General features: G+C 42.7%; 1 long non-coding RNA gene across 3 annotated transcripts in view; it reads left to right on the top strand.

The window, feature by feature from the left end:
* LOC146891880 (uncharacterized) overlaps positions 1 to 15715 on the top strand; it is a 28314-nt gene extending 12599 nt beyond the window's left edge. Inside the window, exons 3-6 of one of the 3 annotated variants that reach the window (XR_014996918.2) lie at positions 5536 to 5792; positions 7474 to 7591; positions 7718 to 8557; positions 12468 to 15715. This is a non-coding gene — a long non-coding RNA (uncharacterized LOC146891880). Of the gene's footprint in view, positions 1 to 5535; positions 5793 to 7470; positions 7592 to 7717; positions 11016 to 12467 lie in introns of those variants that run through there. The other 2 variants (XR_014996917.2, XR_014996916.2) reach the window with 2 other exon arrangements.
* Positions 15716 to 19199: the final 3484 nt, after the last annotated feature.

The following is a 19199-nucleotide window of genomic DNA, read 5'->3' on the forward strand; positions in this document are numbered from 1 at the left end:
GCTCTGAGCAAGAGACCCTGATGGCATGGGAGCGGGTTCTGATGAGTCTGCAGCTGAAAGATCCCGAGAGCTGGGGCGGGGCCAGAGCACGATAAAAGATGCCCCTGAGCACACAAAAAGAGGGCATTCTTGTTTCAAGGATGACCCAAATCCCCGTGTTGCTATCTGTGTGTATATGTGTTTAAATCTCCAGCCCTTTGCTCGGCTCACGAATGCGAACTGTACCGCAGCGTGTAGCACGGAGAGTATAGTGCAGGCACTGCACTATAGTGTAAGGCACTACTGAAAACTAAACTGAATGTTTTTTAATTTTGTTTTCATGGGTTTTCTGTGTCTCTATGTCTGTAGTGTTTCTGGTGGGTTTTCTTTGACCCTTTCTTTTCATTTCTTTCTTTTGTCTGATTCTAGTTTGCTTTTACTTTCATTTTATCTTATTTGATTATGATTTCTGATTCCTGTTTTTTAATGAGACAGAAACAGACAGAGACAGAGACAGAGAGACGGTGAAGAGCTGGAAGCAGTTGGGGGAGGGGAGCCATAGTCAGAACATATTGTATAAAAATCATTTAAAATAATCAGGAAAGATACAGAGCAAAATACAGTGAAACACAATTCATAAAAAAATTCCTGTTCTAAAGGACTGCGGTTACATAACTGGTATTTCCTCATAGTGAGAAGGCATGATACAAACTAAAGTCAAGAAGAAACAAGGATAGAATTTTAAAATGTGTAACATGTGGCTAATTCTGATATATTAGTACAAACCATCAGTGTTAAAAATTGAAATGATCATTTACTTCAGAAACCAGTAGACAGATTACAGAACACGGCAGCACAACCATGAACATCTCAACACTTCACAGGTAGAAGAAGGGGCGAGAACTCAGGCCAGCCTTGGCTACAGGACCAGTTCAAGCCAGCTTGTGGTACATGAGAGCATGGTCCAAATTAAATAAATAGGGTTAAAACTTTTAAGTGAGTTAATATTTTAGCAAACAAAGAATCAAAGGAATTTCTGAATTTGATGAAGAACATAGGAGGTTGCACAGGGCACACCCCTGTTTCTGGTGAAACACTGACGGCCTCTATCAGGACGTCTCCATCAGGAGGTAAGAAAGGACACCAGTGGCTCTAGGGGCTGGAGACCTGACTCAGACGTTAGGAGTGACATGCTGCACTTCCAGAGGACTAGTCTTCAATGTCATCACCTGCATTGTGTGGGTCACAATCACTTGGAACTCCAGTTTCAAAGGATCTAATGCCATCTTCTTCTGCTGTCACCGTACTGCTGTGCACACAGCCATGTACTGGCACACACACACACACACACACACACACACACACACATTTAAATAAGTAAAGGTAAATCCTAAAATAGAAGAATGACTCCCTCGAATCTGTTAAGTTAAATAATGGATATTCTTTTCAGTGGACTAAGAAAGGAATAAAATATATAAATGTTCAAAAGGAAGAAATTCTGATTTCTTACTTATAGTTCACATAATCACTTGTGTGGAAGGTTCCCAGACAAACTGCAGAATTAAAAAGTGAATTTATCTGCATTGTCGTGTACCTGGATGATACAAAAATTTAAATTTCTACACAAAAACAATAAACTATAAAAATAGATTTTGAAAAAGAAACTTGTAATAGCATTAGTCAGCATTAAATACTTGTAATATATTAAATAACAATAGAAATAACTATTCACAGGCAAGTATTAAAGTGGAGTGTGCCAAACTGAAGAAGGCTTAGAGAAAATGGAGAGATGTGCTATGTTCATAGTAGCTATACAAACACACATTTCCAGCCACCTGTTCAGTATCACCATTTGGTGTAATAGAATTTTCTGTATTACATATTACATACTTAATTCATGCTCTTTACATATACCTGCCTCTCGGCCAATCTTCTCTACTAGCAGATGCAACTTCATAATTCCTGTTGTTTGGACCACAAATATTGGTGACATCATATTTGAATTATTTCTATTAAGTGTTCTATATACTTCTTTAAACAATGTTTATTTAGCCAGACATAGTGGTGCATGCCTTTAATCCCAGCACTGGGGAAGGGGAGGTAGAGACTGGTGGATTTCTGTGAGTTTGAGGACATCTTTGTCTAAAAAGTGAGTTCTAGGATAGCCAGAGCTATCTAGTGAAACATTGCCTCAAAAAAAAATTATATGTGTGTTTTGCCTGCATCTATGTATGTGCACCACTTGTGTGCAGTGCTGGAGGAGGCCAGAAGAGGTCATCGGATCTCTCGGGACTGCCATTACAGAAGGTGGTGAGCTGCATATGTGATGGGAACTGAGCCAGGGCCTTCAGCAAGAGTAGTGAGTGCTCTTGACTGCTTAGCCTATGTGCTCCCCAGCCCCCTAGTTATATTCTTATGTGTGGTCTATGAGAAAGTACTACAAGTTGTAACAAGAAAACACACCCAGTCCTCCAGTGCAACTATGGGATAAATCTCTATAATTTACTGTAAACCAGTGGCCCTACAGCTCTTGCCTCCTGCCCCTCTCTGTGTTCACTCATGTTTTCTAAGCCATAATGTGGCATATGATATATACTAGTAATTAATAAATTTGTAAGACTAAAATAACAGAGAAAGAACAGTTTACAGAGGAAATTGATTTTAAAAAATTATATCTAAAGTGCCAAACAGATGTCCAGCTGTACGGATATAGCTATTAGGAGTTCCACAAGAGTCTAAAGTTCAAAACTGGATATTTATGAATTATTTGGTGCACGGAAAAATATGAAATAGGGGTTGAGTATAGGCAGGAAAACAATTGAAGAGTAAATGGCAAAAGAGATTAAAAAGATAGCCTCAAACTAAACTTCGGAAGCTTTGGAATTCGTTTTTCTTTTTCAATATTGAGGTGCAGTGAGTACACAAAGATTTGATCAGAAGCCTAATAAGTCAACCCATTAGTGCGAACTGTGGGTTCCTATTTAAGGTTTGTGTTTAGTGTGTTCTTTTGATAACGCCCTTTGAAATAAGTCATAAAAGCTAATAAAGGAAAGCACGTAAGATGGCTCAAACAGGTGAATCCATTTAAAATTGGGAAAGAAATTCAGTTGGCGTTCTGCTCTTGGAACAGATGGTGACCAAAAGTCACACTTATCTTTACCAGGAAATTACTGTTCTCTTTCTGGGCAGATGACATGGTATCAAATGACCACAGAAGTCTGGCGTAGCATTCCATCTGGTTCTGGTAACAGAAACATTCACGTGGGCTCTGCTGCCCACCACTGACCACTGACCCTGAAATGCTCCTCCACTCCCACCCTCCTCCCTTGTGAGCCGGAGTCTCCGAGCCGCTCCGGCTTTAGCCTCTCTCGCACCTGATTCTGCCTTCTGCACTACAGGTGTAGCGACCCGAGATAAAATACATACTTACCTAAAAGCTAAGTATCTTTTAAATTACTACAGAGAAAGGCACTTAGAACGCTTAAATAAAATACTGCTTGTCTGCGGGAAAGATAGACTAGCGTGAGTTGTCAGTGAAGGAAGATGTGTAACCAGTTTCTGAAGAGACGTCTTTCTCAACGCTGGGTCTGACCCTTTCAGGGGGTGCCCTTGCCCTTCTAGACTCCTTTAAGATTTGCTCTTCAGCAGAAAATTAAAGAGGGGAGAATGAGACATGCCTTTGTCTTTACTGACTTTGGTCCTACAGTGTGTGGTCTCATCATCCCCGCCTCTCCCTGGGTCTCTGTGCTGCGCAGTTGTCTGTACCATGCACGCAGATCTGTCCCTGGCTAGCCAGACATCCTTACTTGCTTCGTGGAGGTCAAGCCTTACGGACTCCACATGGTTGCCATGTTACTCACTCGTCATCTTCAGCTTTATTTTCCCAACCCCAGCGAGACTCCTAGACTATTGATTGCCAACTCTGAACTCTATTTGGTTCCTCAAAGTAATCTTTTTGGTCAAGCTGAAGAAAACCCTGTACTGCTGGGGTTGGCTGTGCTGCTGTGTTTGCTTGTGCACAATAGAAATTACCATGTCACATGGCAAAAATGTTACCTTCCACCGGTCCCTAAGATCACTCTAATTTCTGCAGGCAACAGAGCAGAAGGTACCCCGGACACAGTCGGGATGCATCCCCTACCAAAAGCAGGGAAGTGGGTATCTTTAGAGTTTTTAGATACATTTTCAGCTTTAAAAGTATTTCTTGACATCCTAACCCAGGCAATAATAAAAATATGTTTTTAAAAATTGAAGCAAGAATAAATGAACATATTCACTTAACACCTGATACTCAGCCAAAAATAACTTGAGTTACAATACTATAAATCTCCAATTCTCTTGGTAGGTGGAGGCAGATAACATTTACCAAGAACTGAGAATTAAAAGTAATTTAAACTGGGCACAGTGGCTCAAGTCTTTAGTCCCACCTCTCAGATCTCTGAGTTCAAGGCCAGCCTTGTCTACAGATCAAGTTCTAGGATAGCCAGGGCTACACAAACAAACCCTGTCTCAATGGGGAAAAAAAGTAAGATAACTATCTGAGTGAAATTAATGATGAGTAGGGACTTTCAACTATTTAAATATTGATTTTTCACTCCAAAGAAATACTGTTCCTCGCCTTACAAAATTAATTAAGCTCTGTGTTAATTAATCACTATGCCTCTATAATGAGAGGCTGCCAATCACCTTGTCAGATTGTTTACACCTAAAATCTTAGCCTAAAATTTGTCTGGTTAATGATCTAAGTTAAATTTAACCCATGTCTCAGGACATCATCCCGATCACAGCAGGGCTTGTGGCTTTCGAATCCCACACAGGCTTCCTAGCTTCCCCATTGGGAGCATGGGGACCATGGGAGAGGGTTGAAGGGGAGGGGAGAGGAAGGGAGGGGAGCAGAGAAAAATGTATAGCTCAATAAAATCAATTTTAAACAAGATTTTTTATTGCCAAATATAAAATAACAGTGTAACAGGATACTTTTAGACCTAAGAGATGTCAAAATGGAAGAAAATGTGTGACAGACACATGACAAAATGCTTATATGTTTCAAAACCTGCCCAGAACAAAGGTTTAAGGGATTTTCATATTGCCAAGCTCCTTCCTTGTATTGGGTGGACCTGAGGGTATCTTTAAGCAGTTTGCTATTTGGGGCAGTGAGGTTTTCCTTTCCATGTTTCCCTGTGGAGTAACAGCTAAGGAGATGAAGGGAAAGCCATGAGTTGGGGGAAAGGAACTCACGGAATGCAGCTCACCTGGGGACCAGCCCATGGCTGCCTCCAAAGAAGAGCAGAAGTGTCTCCTGGCCAGTCTGTAGTCGGGACCAGACAGTGGCTTCAAGCATCCTTTCCAGTGAGGCAGTTAATAGCTTACCTGTGGCTGTGGAGTACACAGAATAGGTGAGTCTTAATTGAAATATACAATTTTAAAGCATAAAAGAATATAAGTGGTCTCAGTAATATTTTATATGGCAATCTAAGTAAGGTGAAATTGATGTCTTAAATAGATTAGCAAAAATAAAATAACTAAAATTATTTCATTTTCTTGAACTATTTTAAGGGGACTTCTGAAATTTGTAAAAGTGCACCTGAGTGGTATCTTCTCTCTGAGACAGCTGTGGTTTGGAAGCAGCATCTTCCACAAAGAAGAGCCCGGCTCCAGAGGCCCCCAGAAAGACCATAAACAGAGGCCCTGTGGGCACGTGAAGCTGGCCGTGGACAAAGAGAAGCCTGCTTTGTTCCTTGCTCATCCTGAGCTTGTTCTCATCCCTACAGTGAAGCCCCTCACGGTCAGCATCACTGACAAAGACAGTCATGGTATTTATTTAGACGTTATCTTCTAATCACTTAACCTGGTGGGGCAAACCTAACGACAGAGCAGTTGGTCTCAGATATGGTTCCCGGATCCACAGTGGCCGCTGGAGACCGTGTCAGACTGCAAACGCATGTGCCTGACTCCGGAGTCACTCACCAGAATCCCTGAGGCAGCTGTAGTGTTGCAAACCCCCCCCCCCACATTGCTTCTGATGGGTATGAGGTTTGACAGCCTCTCCCTGTGAGTCAATAAGGGGCCCCAGCGCTCCTCCAGGCTCAGGCAGCGTTAACCACTATTAAAATCTGTTAGCTTCATTTTTAGTGTTAATTATGCTCTGTAAGCTTACGTCATGAGCATCCCTGGTCATCCTGTCTTCCCTATAAAAAAGAAAATATAAGGAGATGGGGCTATTTGACTCCCTAGTTATCATCTCCTGCCTTCTTGCCCTGACTGCTCTGTGCAAACTGGCCATCAGCCTAACAGTCAGCCAGCTGCCCTTGTGCCAGAACCAGCTACCCTGAGAAACCTACGAGAGGACTGGGCTGCTCCCTTCAACTCCTGGAGGTGCAGCTTCAGTCAGGGATGTGTAGAACCATTGATGCCAGAGGTTTTTTTTTTTTTTCAACTTTGAGCGTGAAATAACTCTAGACAAACCCTGCACCATTTTCTCCCATGCCAGAGAAGTACTTCCTCTGGTGATCTAGTAGAGGGATTATTATAATCAGTGCTAAGAGGCAAGGCTGTCATTAGTCCAGAGAAGTGGTTGTGATTGGTTCAAATGTCCTCGGTGCCTCCTGTTGGGTCCTTTAACAGTTCTCCTCACATCACTCAGGGAGTTGGCTGGGAGACGCTCACCCAAGCTGCTTCCCCCGAAGCAACAGCTCCCAGAAGACTTTTGCCAAGAGGTTTTTCAGCACTTACTTTCAGCAGTGCAGGGTTAGCTGGTTATACAGGGACAGGGGCAGCAGAGACAGAAAGAATGGTGGCAGCGGAGTGGCAGGGAGGCAGAGAGAGAACAGCCCTGGCGTGGGTAGCTTGCACCAAGGGACTTCAGCAGAGGCAGGTGTACCAAGCAGTTCCACCAGCGGAGGCTAAGTTACAGGAGTCAGGCAGCGAGCTGGCTGACAGCAGGCAGTTGTCACAGGCTGATTCACAGGCAGCTGAGATAAGAACATCAGAAACAGGCAGGGAGTGGGCATTGAAAGCCAAGACTCAAGAGTTATGGAGTATAGTAAAGAGCCAGAGACGGGTCAGAGGTGCTCAGAAGAGTTCCTCAGAAGAACTCTCAAATCTTAAAGGCCAAGGAGATCAGGAGATGGGGCTCCTGAATGTAAACACTGATCAGTGATGAGCATCTAGACCCACACAAGAACTCTTAATACCTGTAGGGCTGGGAGTCCTGATACCCAATCCTTGCGTGCTTGCTGTGACATTGGTGTCATCAGTTGCTGTCCCTTGTTGCTGCCAAACATTGGGTGCAGAGCAACCCCTGAAAACCTGCTTTCTGACTAGGGAGCTGTGATACCCATCCACCAAAGGTGTCCTCAGCGAAATGATTGGTAGCAACTCCACTCGGTTTAAGAGTTATCAGATGAATCTTTAATAAAGTTGTAGCCCGTTTAGTAGAGGGCTTGCCTAGCATGGATGAAGCCCTGATTTGATCTCCATCTCTGTATCAAGCAGGTATCTTAGTCCATGCCTATATAGCCTAGCACTCAGCAGGTCAGGAGAAGGAACAGGGATTCAAGGTCCTCCGTGGCTACATGGCTGAACATCCTGGACTCAGGAAGATACAAAAGAGGTTTGTGCTGCATTGGGGCTCAATGCGCAGGAGCCACCCGGAGTCTTTCCAAGGCACTGCCATGGGAGGGGGGGACTCTACCCGTCTTCACTTGATCCACCCACAGTAGTTCCTTTTCTTCCACAGAGACAGAGTCCTAGACAGAAGATACTTAAAGGACAGAAGACTTCCCTTTGCCCACAGATTGAGAGGATCCAGCCCACTGTGGTAGAGAAGCCATGATCGGTCCAGGGTGCCTGGACGCTTCAAACATCAGTGAGCCAGAAACTAGATTGCTCAGCTCATCTGGAAGTGGGACCCAAGTGGAACCTTTATCCCTCAAGGTCATTCTCCCTACACCCCACTTCCTCCAGTGAAGCCCCTCCTCCTGAGGTGTCACAACCTCCTAACACAGTATCAGCAGCAGCCCAGGGGTCTATGGAACACTTCACGTTCAAATCATAACCTGACTTGAAATTCAAAGTCTGAAAGAGAGCGTTGTATTGGTCTCTATGTGTCAACTGTTAATCATTTGGCCAGGGTTGGAGAGGCCATCTTTATCAACAGTTCCATGAAGAATGTATGCATGCAGTGTGGGCAGTTTAGTTACCAAGGAATCCCCCAAAATAAACTTAAGAATAAGGAAGAAGGAGATAAATATAAATGAAGGAGGAGGAGGAGGAAGAAGGAGGAAATAAGAAAGAAGAAGAAGAGTAAAAATAACCATAAGGATGTCTGAAAAAAAATCATAAGGAGTCATATGACTATTACCACAAAAACCTATAATGCACACAACTTCTTGTATAAATATACATATAGCTTTAATTAACTTATCTGGGTTGATAATGCTCCCTCCAAAAGCCAACGACCATCTAACAAGAAATCCAGTACCAGATGCAAGAAACCCTCTTTTGAGTTGTTAGTCAAGGCTGCCTCAAAGATTTCCAAAACATTCATCCTGCTGCCATTGCCCACCAGAAGTGGAAGGTAAGTCCCTCTCATTGTGTACTTCAGAAACGAGGCCCAGAGGTTCCTAGGTTGGAACTGATACGAATTTCTCCTCCTTGAGAACTAGCTTTTATGGTACCAGAAGGTTCCATGTGAGTTTCCAAAGGAGGGAGACAACCAGCAGTCCTTCCCAGCTATACATCAATGACCAGCATGACATGACAACCCTGTGGGTGTAGTAGTGGCATGTATACCTTGGCAGTAACCAACAGTTCTCTAATTGGACTTAAGACCCACAAGAAAGAAACTATGCCTGGTCCTGGAAGCCTGCCTAACTACTCAGTGCTAGTGAAGTCGTGGATACTAGAGGAAAGCCTACAGCCACGTCTTTACTAAACTAGTATACCCCCCAGCAACAAGCTAAATATTTGTCCCTTGCCTACAAATTGAGTGTAGCTTCTATCCCTTGTCGAGGAAATTTCTCTTTGTAACAGATGGAGACAGCTACAGAAAACCACAACCAATCAAAATGTAGAGTTGTGGAGTCCACCCCCAAGGGATACATCTACAAAACAGTCCTATACGTAAGGCTCAGAGAACATTGTGGGAGAGGGCACAGGAAGGTTGTAAGAGCCAGAGGATCAGGGAGTTGATGTCTCCCCATGGTGTCAGAAGACTTTACACCTGTAAAGTCTCACCAACGTGACTGATGGAAATGTGAGCTGAGCAAGGCCGACTGACATTAATAGACATGCCAAAGTGAATAGGGAAAAGTCCGCAAAAACCTCAGCCTTATACAAATAACTACAGGTAACTAAGTAATACTGAAAGCTGGAGAAACAGTCTTCCCCAAGGAAGAGCACATCAATTGGTTACCTATGCCAAACAGTCAGTTCTAAAAATAGATAAATAGAAGCAGCATTTTATAAATGAGAAGGTTATATTTAGGAATATATATATATATATATATATATATATGTGTGTATACATATATGCATATAATAGCATCTAATGAAAAAAGAAACCATGAATTTGAAAACAAACAAGGAAGCTTATGTGGGAGGATTTAGAGGAAGGAAATGGAACAGTAAAATGTTGTAATTATATTATAATCTAAAAGATAAAAATTAAAAAATATCTAGCAACTAAAAAGAGAGAGAGAGAAAGAGAGAGAGAGAGAGCTGAGAGGTAGTGGCTCATGCCTTTTGTCCCAGCACTTGGGAAGCAGAGGCGGCTCTCTGTGAGTTCAAGGCCAGCCTGGTCTACAAGAGCTAGTTCCAGAACAGTCTCCAAAGTTACAGAGAAACACTGCCGAGAGAGAGAGAGAGAGAGAGAGAGAGAGAGAGAGAGAGAGAGAGAGAGAGAGAAAGGGAGAGAGAGGGAGGGGGATAGAGAGAGAGAGAGAGAGATCACAAATCTCTTAACCGCAGACCAAATTGCACATGCTCAGCTGGGAGAGGTCAGCCTCTGTTCAGAGCCACCTTGCTACTAAGAGCACACTCAATACCCCATCCCATCCTGCATCATTCAATCCCATTTTGGCTCCTCAATCACGCCCTCTGTCCTCTTATATGGTATAGTCTCAGCTCCTTCAACAAAGCTGGCTTTTTCCCTTTAATTCCATTGATTCGATGACTTGGATGTGGTCCATTCAGTTTTCCCCCGGGACCTTTTCATGCATCTCTGTTCTCATCTTCTCTCTTGCCATTCCTCTATTTCAAATACACTCACCCAAAATGTACCCTCCTACCAGGCACAATTTGAGCAGCCTATAGAACTTTACTAGAGCAGAATTAATCCAGCAGTCACATGTAGAAAGACAGCAGGCATGGGCCACCCAAGAAACTTGTCTGAGCTCAGACCCCACAGGGAACTGAGATTAAGCATGTACACCAGGGAAGGGTTCTTGTCATTAAGAAGGCAAAGGAAACAGAGAACGCTAAAACACTCCTGGATTTAAGGGATAAGAAGGGCAAAGAGATGGAGCAGAGATTGTTCTGATCAGTTTTTAAAAGTTTACTTTGGTGAAAAACAAGTGCAAAGATGTCCCCAAAAATCAGCCAACCTTGTAGAATAGAAAAGCAATGTGTAATAGTTAATAGTTAATAGCAAAAAGTTAACTATTTTACCTTGACTTCAGACACAAGAATAGCCCCTCCAGTATTCTAACGCTGGAGGAATCAAGTCCCTGAAAAAAGTAACTGAGCCCCCATGGGTCTCTTTCATCTCAAACACCCTGATTCTAAGGAAGCCTCCCCAAAGTTCATAACCTGGAGAAAAGTAAAGCTTGGAAAACATCTTTGATGTAGTCTGTGTAGAAACCTTTGAGGTTTTTATGCATTTTGCCTAATGCATCATTTTCTTTAGCTATTCCTATTTTGAAGCCACAAGATTTTTAAATATATATGTATCAGGAATGATTATAACAACTTAATGTATAATAATTCACATGTCTACACCATGTATAATAGTAAAGTTGGCGTGATTGCTATTTTTATATCCTTCCCCTTCTAACATTTCTTTATTTTTAGAACCTACAAACTTCTTCTAGTTCTTTATAAAATATCTAAGGTATTAACTGAAGCGTCTGTTCCGAACTGAGTCCTGACTGTCTTGGCACTTGTTGTCCGACTTTAATTCTTCCTTGTCCAACCCTTTAAAGTCTCTAACAATCCCCATCCCGTCCCCTCCTGTGAGATCCATGGTTTCATCTTGGAGACATGAGGGAAACACATGGTCTACAGTGCAGCCAAAATATTCTCGCTGCTAGTCTTTGAGTGTGTTCAAGGGACTCAACTTTTCACAAAATCCATGAATAAATATTCAGTACTCTGCCTGGGCATTACTTTGTTAGCTTACACGATATAAAGGAAATTGCAAAATTAAAATGTGGAGTTGAACCGGCGTAAGTGAGCAGGGAGGAAAGAAAGTCTAATTGTACAGGCGCACAACTCACCAGCGTGAGCCAAGAAACTTGGTCATCTGGGGAGCTCCCTTCCCAGTTGTCCCCACCCAGATGCAGTGCCCCATTCTCACAGGTACTTTCTGTGGATTGGACGCTGGAAGTTGCGTCCCATGAATCAGCTCTATGGCAACCAGATGGGGTTTCCTCTGTGGAACCTACGCTTGTCTGAAGAGAGAGGGTTGCAGCAGGTTGGAAGCATGACATGTTTATTGGTTATTGGAAAGGCCTTTGTGTGGTTGTGGCAAGTCATTCGGAGCTTTGATTTCTCAGGTTTGTTTTACAGCTACAAGTCATTTCTTGAGTGAACTTGACTTCCAGAGTATACTTTCATCTTTTATTTCAAATTTCCATTAGTCTGTTTTCCACCATTCCTGCCAGAATGCCAACAGTTTACTTACTGTGTTCTTGTTCAACTGTGAGCAATAGTGAGTTCAGAGGCTGTATCCCATCTCTATCAGAAAACCCATAAACATTTGTTTAATGAACAAAGACATACTTTGTCCTTACTGAGGCCTTGGTTTCCAGCTGTCAGCAACTACAAAGAGTCCTAAAAGCCCAACATGGGAACAGCAGATAAGTTATTTTTAAACAAAAACTCATAATTGGAGTATTCCCCTCACCAAATAATTGCTATAGCCAGCCAGTCATTTTTGTCTGTGGTAACAGAATTCTCCAGTGTCAGATGAGGTGAAACCCAAACCGGCAATCTCTCATGATCCTTCTTACAAAGTCAGAGCAGACAGTAAATATGACCACATGTTGCCACCTAGTGGCCATTCCGTGGAATGGCAGGCAATGCAACTTAGTGGTTAGGATCACAAAACAACAGGGTTGATGGGACCTTAGTTGCCATCTTACACATCTTTCTTATTTCATGGCATCGCATCTGGCCCTACACCCATCAAAATTGAAATTCTAAAACAAAAGGATCAAAATAAGGGGGCAGAATTCCTAGTGTTTACTGAGCATTTTCTTTGTGCACAGCGTTGGGCTGCCTGCTTTCCCTGATAATCCCACATGATTTCCAAAAGAACTCCCTGGACTCTTATTAGCATCCACCCTTCTCGGAGGTGAAGATCCCTAGACCTGGGAGAATTAAGTCGCCCGCAGTGAGCCCTCTCCCCACCAAGCTGGGAGGTGAGGTTTAAATGCAGGCTCCTCGCCACCGGAGCTTGGATACTCGGTTTTCACTTTGTCACATGTAAAACACTGGCGATGGATGGACCCCATTTCAGTGACAGTGTCGGGCTTCTGTGACTCCTACATTCTTTATTGACTATTTTCAGCACGGCACGTGGTTCTAGGCTTTCAAAAAAACAAACAAACAAACAAAAAGCCAACAAGAGGTAACCCCTCCAGTGCATTCCTTTTGCTGGGAAGACCAAGGTAAACACCCTAGTGATGGGCTCCGAGAACTCCTCCTCCCTTCCATGCCCGTCTGTCAATCATAACTCATCAGCAGAATGCCAGCTCAATAGGTCCTGCTGGAAGGCTGCAGTCCCGCTATCCACAAGGACTTAGAAGTTTTTAGAAGCTGAATATTTCTCTAATTCACACCTTGTCGCAGGATCTCTGAGAAGGGTCAGCCCCTTCAGACAAGGTAGAAAAAAGAAGGGTGGACTGTAAGACAGAATCCTGTTTACAAAACTGTGGATGGATTTAGCCATGAGGGGAATGCGGATTAAAACATATTAAGATTCTCCCTTGCCCCAGCCAAATTGGCTATCATCAAAAATCAAAACGACAACGAGTGTTGGTGAGACTGTGGGGGAAAGAAAGTATCTATTTACTGTTAGTGAGGGTGCAAACTTGTGCAATCACTATCCAATCATTCTAAAGATTCCTCAGGCTATTGAAAAAGCTGAACATAGAACTGCTGATGACCCAGCCATACCACTGTAAAGGCCGTGTTGTTCTACAAAGACAGCTGCTACCCACATTCATTGTTGCTCCCGTCACAACAGCTAAGAAATAGAACCCGTCTTGGCGCCCATCAACCAGTGAATGGATCGTGGAAATGTGGCAGATGCACGCAGCAGGATTTTCTTCAATTGTAAAAGATAAAGGAAATTTGCAAGAAAATGGATGGAACTAAAAAATATTATATTATTTTGCTGAGTGAAGTAATGCAGGCCCAGAAAGTCAAACTATGCATGTTCTCTTGAATGCGAACTGTAACTTTAAATTTTTATATCTGTTTACCTGGGAAGGTGTGGAGAGACCTGGAAGCAATAAAAGAGGAGGGGTCATGGTGGGAAGGAGTAGATGCCTTAAGCAGGCAAGGGATGGTAGAGCACATGAATATGGAAATTAATGGATGTGATAAAGGAGAAGATGGGAGGAAGGTGAGAATTAACTAAAACATCAGTGAATAAAGACATCACAGGGAAAGAATGACTTATAGGCTAATTGAAAGACAATTTTGAAAAACAGATTTTGAATTCAGGTACCATGCACCGGTGGGTAATGCTATTTCCAGCAGTCATGGGTTATTAAATGAAAATCCAAGTGTCAGATATAGAACACCACCTTGGGAAATGTTGGTCAAGAAATTCCCAGAGGCCTAACAAACATTTAGGCTGCCGCCACTTTCCCTGGTAGCTCACCAGAACTGGACATTAAGATCCTGGGGCTGCTGACATCATGAAGCCCCGATGCAACCGATTGCTCTGGCTAAGCCTTTGGAGTCTTTGCAGTGGTTATAAAGGCAACCGTGAGAGAAGAGCCAGCGGTGGTATTGCCAGCTCTGAATACGACAGTTCCAACTTGCCAGGCAAGGTGCTCACGGGGCCATAGTGGAATGACTGCAATGAGAGCAACCAATGATGCAATGATTGGATGTGAGGTTCAGCCCATTAATCCATAGGAGGAAGCTTATGCTTGTGACTGTGGACTTGCTCAAAGGCCCACAACTGGGGAGGTCATAGGTACTTGGGAAGAACCTACTACTTTCGTTTTGCTGAATGGATGTGTGGTCAAGAGGTCTCCTGAATATTGATGGAATACGGGTAGACCAGTAGGCCAGTAGAGCAGTGTTACCCTAAGCTTTGATCAAAGAAGCATCTCGTTATAATAGATAACAGTTAGTACAGGGACTGATGGGTTAAGATGATGAGAATGAATGACTATTATGTGCTCAGCCTTAAATGAACACGCACATCACCCTCTCCATGGCTCAGGAAACACCACTGAAGCAGGGGTAGGAAGGATGTAAGAGGTTCATGATGTCCCCATCAGATAATGGGGAAGAGGGCTATGAAATACTGTCTTGGCTTGGCACAGCCACTGTATTTATGAGCTCACAGAAGCTGCAGTTGCTTGTATGGGTCTACAGAAGACTAACCCTTGAATATTAATTTGTAAGTAGGGGAGGATCTCAGGAGGCTACACCTCACCTAGTGAAGCTAATGTCAGTCAAGGAAGCCACTGTCTTCAGTAATGTAGCCATTGACAAGTTACCCCTGCTCCAGCAGATAGCTTCATACCTCTGCCCACGTAAGTGGCCTTTGGGAAACCCAGTGGGCAGCAAAGAAAAAGCAAAAGCAAGACAAAACAAGGAGACATGAAAATGTGGTGGGGGCGGGTGTTAGTGGTGCACGTCTTTAATCCCAGCACTCAGGAGGCAGAGGAAGCCAGATCTCTATGAGTTTGAGACCACCCTGGTTTGCGTAGTGAGTTCCAAGTCAGTCAGGGCTTTATAGAGAGACCCCCATCTCAAAAAAAAAAGAAAAAACAAACAAACAAACAAAACCAAAAAGAAAGAAAAGAAAGTGGGCTTGGTGGAAAGAATGGGGGGTGGGAACAGAGGTGGGAGGATACTGTTCTGTGGAGACAGGATACAGGGGTGCAAGTTCATCAGGATCCAGTGAACAGTTCCGTACCCGTGACCACACAGGCAGGCCTGATTAACAATGGTGGGGCACAATTTAAAGACATGAATGTGAGATAGGAGAGATGAGAGAGAGAGAGAGAGAGAGAGAGAGAGAGAGAGAGAGAGAGAGAGAGAGCGCTAAGACAGAGTGCCTTACAGGTATGAGATTGCTAAAGAACAAATTGAATACAAAATATAATAAAAAATTTACATTTCCTGACCCCCAATCTTCTGACTTCATGTAGTTTAACCATAAATAAAAACAAAGGACCTGAAAAATGAAAATAGAGAGATGAGTGGGACCAGTGTGTATCATCTGCATGTATGAAATTGTCAAAGAATAAATTAATTTTAAAAGAAATTCCCTACATTATTTTATTTAGTTTTAACCATATAAGCAAAGTAAAATCAATAAGCTGGTTCCAAGTAGGCAGCTAATAAAATTAATTTGATTGAAAAAAATATATACTGGGATATAATTTCTCCAAACTAAGAGAGTTCTTCCTCCCCACTCACTGAAACAATTTGCTCAAACCTTTATTTATAGTGCTTATGGCTATACTGTGATTCCAATTTTACTCTATTCTCCTACTCCTTCCCCCATCTACCTCCCAACCACAGCTTCCAGGAAGGCTTCTACCAATTGCAAAGGGAACATTTAAAAAAAATCCACAGTTCTCTGAGATTTTCCAAGCTCCTAGCATTTATTCGATAAATACTTTATGAATGGCTGGACAACAGTTAGGATTATTTAAAACTAAAACCAATGGGATGACAGGAAAATATCTGTATGTTTGATACCTTGTGTAACAAATTAAAACCCAAATATGCAACATGATGGAGGTTTTCATTGATTCCACTTTTGCTCAGCCCTAGAAGCGAAGGGTGATTTAAAAGCTTTTGTGATTTTCATGGTAATTTATGTCACCAAACAAAACGCACATTTCAAAACTAAATAACTGAGTCTGCTAATGAGGAGTCGTGGTGCTATGTATGCAAAATTTCAAGTCAATAAAATAAAGATATAGTTTCTATGACAATTGAGAGCAAATAGATGCTAATAACCACGTAGCCTTGTTTGCACTAAAAAGGATTCTAATCTTGCCATAGAATCAGACATGATTCTCTTCTTCCTAGATGTAGGGTAAATTATTCTCGATATATCTCCGCTGGAATGCATAGCATACATCTTAGCCTTAGCCTCTCTAACTGGACTTCCTGGTCTTTCCTTTGAAGACATTCCTTAGAGCTTTTCCGACTTGGGGGAGAATTGCTCCCCCAAGCAGCCTGAATTGTTTCAGTTCTTGTCTCCAAAGAAGTTGACTCTATACTGACGCCTTTGTTTTATCTTGCTGTGTGTCTCACCCATCAACGAATCGTTTTGGTTCTTCCTTGAGTGTCTATCAGGAATCATTTCTCACAGCTTAGGTGTGGAGCCAACAGGAATCCCCTTAATTTGTGCCATCTCCTCCTTCAGGCAGGTCAGACAGGGAAAAAAATTAAAGGGACACGGAAGAGAAAGGAAGTCCTCACTCTACAATCTGGTTAGGGTCTCTCCCCAGCTGAAAGTCAACAGTCCCCTCATAGTTAACAAAATGTGCTGGGAAGGCTGCCTTGGTGGAGATATTTCAGGTAAGAATGTTAAAACCACTTTAAAGCATGCCTAAGGCCTGAGCGTGTATGACCTTCAAGCATGGCCTGACTCCTTTCCCACATGCAAGCCTGCCATTTTCTGGAAACTCACAAAATAGTTGTAAACAAATCTTGCTTACCGTCAAAATGCACCCCAAGGTCCTATGCAGTGTTTGTGACCTGTGGTTCGGCCTCATCAGTCTGTAGTCCTAGCCAAGGCATCTCAGAATGGAGCCTCTGCACTCATGGAAACAAAGAGAAGAAAACGGAGTGGGTGTCCTTTTGAAATCTTTATACAATTTCAGCAGCTATCAAAATCACATGTGTGTATATTAAGGGACAGGTGTGTGACTGTCGCTTGATGAACCCATATTCACACTAGGGTGAGTCCTGCCCTTTCCCTAAATGACTGTCTGCCTATTCATGCCCATGTTCACACCCATATTGAAAAACACCTTTAAAAATGCCAATTCTGTTTTGATTGGCCTTGTAAGAGGAAGGATGTCACTGGAAGAGCCTCAGGACGTTTCAAGTTGAGTCCCTTTGTTTCCTGCTTGTGGTTGGAGGTATGAGCTCTCAGTCACTGAGCCAGCCTCCTTACCTACCTGTTGCTACGTTTCCCTGCCATGATAGTTTTGGACTCTTATCCCTCCACAACCCTAAGCCCAAACTCTTCCTTCTACAAGCTGCCTCGGTTGGCGTTTTTATCACAGGGATGGAAACGTAACCTTTACAATACTGATTCGCCCTCTAATTCTTTTTAGCCACACAGTCAAGAATTGCAGCTTCTCCCGACTGGAGGTCTCTGAAAGCTTCAGTCTGCTATAGATCGGGTGATGGGGCTGTGTCTCTGGCTCCTGTCCACTCTTCTGTTGGCTTTCACTGATCGACGCTGTACACTCTCCTCACACAACAGACACTGTTAAGATTATGACCAATTTCTTGTCCAGAATTCCCCTGCGGTTATCAAATTCTCTTCAAGTACCGAGTACCCGTCTCCTTCAAGGTTTTAGTTTAGAAGATTTTGTTCCCACTCATTCTGACTTGTCATTTGAGGTCATTTTTAAAAATTCCTTCTCTCAGCAACAAATGTAGTTTCTCCATCTGAGAAATCCTCAAATGTCCCAGTTTCTCAATAATCTCTTAAATTTCATCCGTCCCTAAAATGTTAGCTTCATTTCCAAGTAACGGGGAGAAGAAAAAGAATAAGAGAGGTCAGTCTCGGAAATATAAATTCTAACGTGCTGTTGTGTTAGGGATGACTGTAAGAACTACAGTCGGGCACTAGTATCCTTCCCCATGACTGCTGTGAAGCACTGTGTATCAATTAGCAACCCACCATGCTGTGTAACATACAACCTCACAAGCCTAAAGACTGCAACAGTGAGCTCCTCTTAGCCACCATATGCAACTCAGTGTCACAATGTTAGCAAATGGGCTGGGTTCTGGGGATCTTGGCTGCCTTTACTCACACACTTGGAACGACATGTTTATTCTCTCCTTGACTGATATTTAGTAGCAAGGGTTTTCTAAAGAACAAGATATTTAAGGGTTATGGCGGCTTCAGTGAGAATGGCTCCCATAGGCTCATATGTTTGAATACTTGGTTCCTAGTTTAAATACTTGGTGTGAAACTCTTAGGGAAAGATTAGGTGGCCTTGTTGGAACTTGTGGCAGGTTTTGAGGTTTCAAAAGACTTGCAATGTTTCCAGTATGTTCTCTCTGCCTTGGACTTGTGGAACCGAGGAAGTGGTCTCTCAGCTCTTCTTCAAGGACTCTAACCCTCTGAAACCATAAGCCCAATTAATGACATTTTCTTTAATAAATTGCATTGGTTGTGGTTCTTTACTACAGCAATAGAAAAGTAATAAAAGGGATAAATGAGTAGATAGAGAACTAGGTACTTACTTAAGTTCATTGTATGTCTGGCCCCAAGCTGAAGGTTAGAAAAAGCATACAGGTAAAATGATAACCAGGATGTAAGTTTCTAAGGACTTGAGCAGGGGAGCAAAAAAAATTTACAGACTGAGAAGATTTTTACATGAACAAAAAAGGTGCTAGAGCATTTGGCAATACAATATCAAGAAAAAAAAGTCAAAAATACTTGAGTTCTCTTAGACCATCACCAAACTCCCAATCTCACCCCATCCCAGACTCCTCAGATTTTTACTTAAATTCTTTGCCTTTGAAACCAGCTCCCTTCACAAAGTATG

Source organism: Myodes glareolus, chromosome 13 (assembly GCF_982192425.1).
Source record: "Myodes glareolus chromosome 13, mMyoGla1.1, whole genome shotgun sequence".
Lineage (NCBI taxonomy): Eukaryota > Metazoa > Chordata > Mammalia > Rodentia > Cricetidae > Myodes > Myodes glareolus.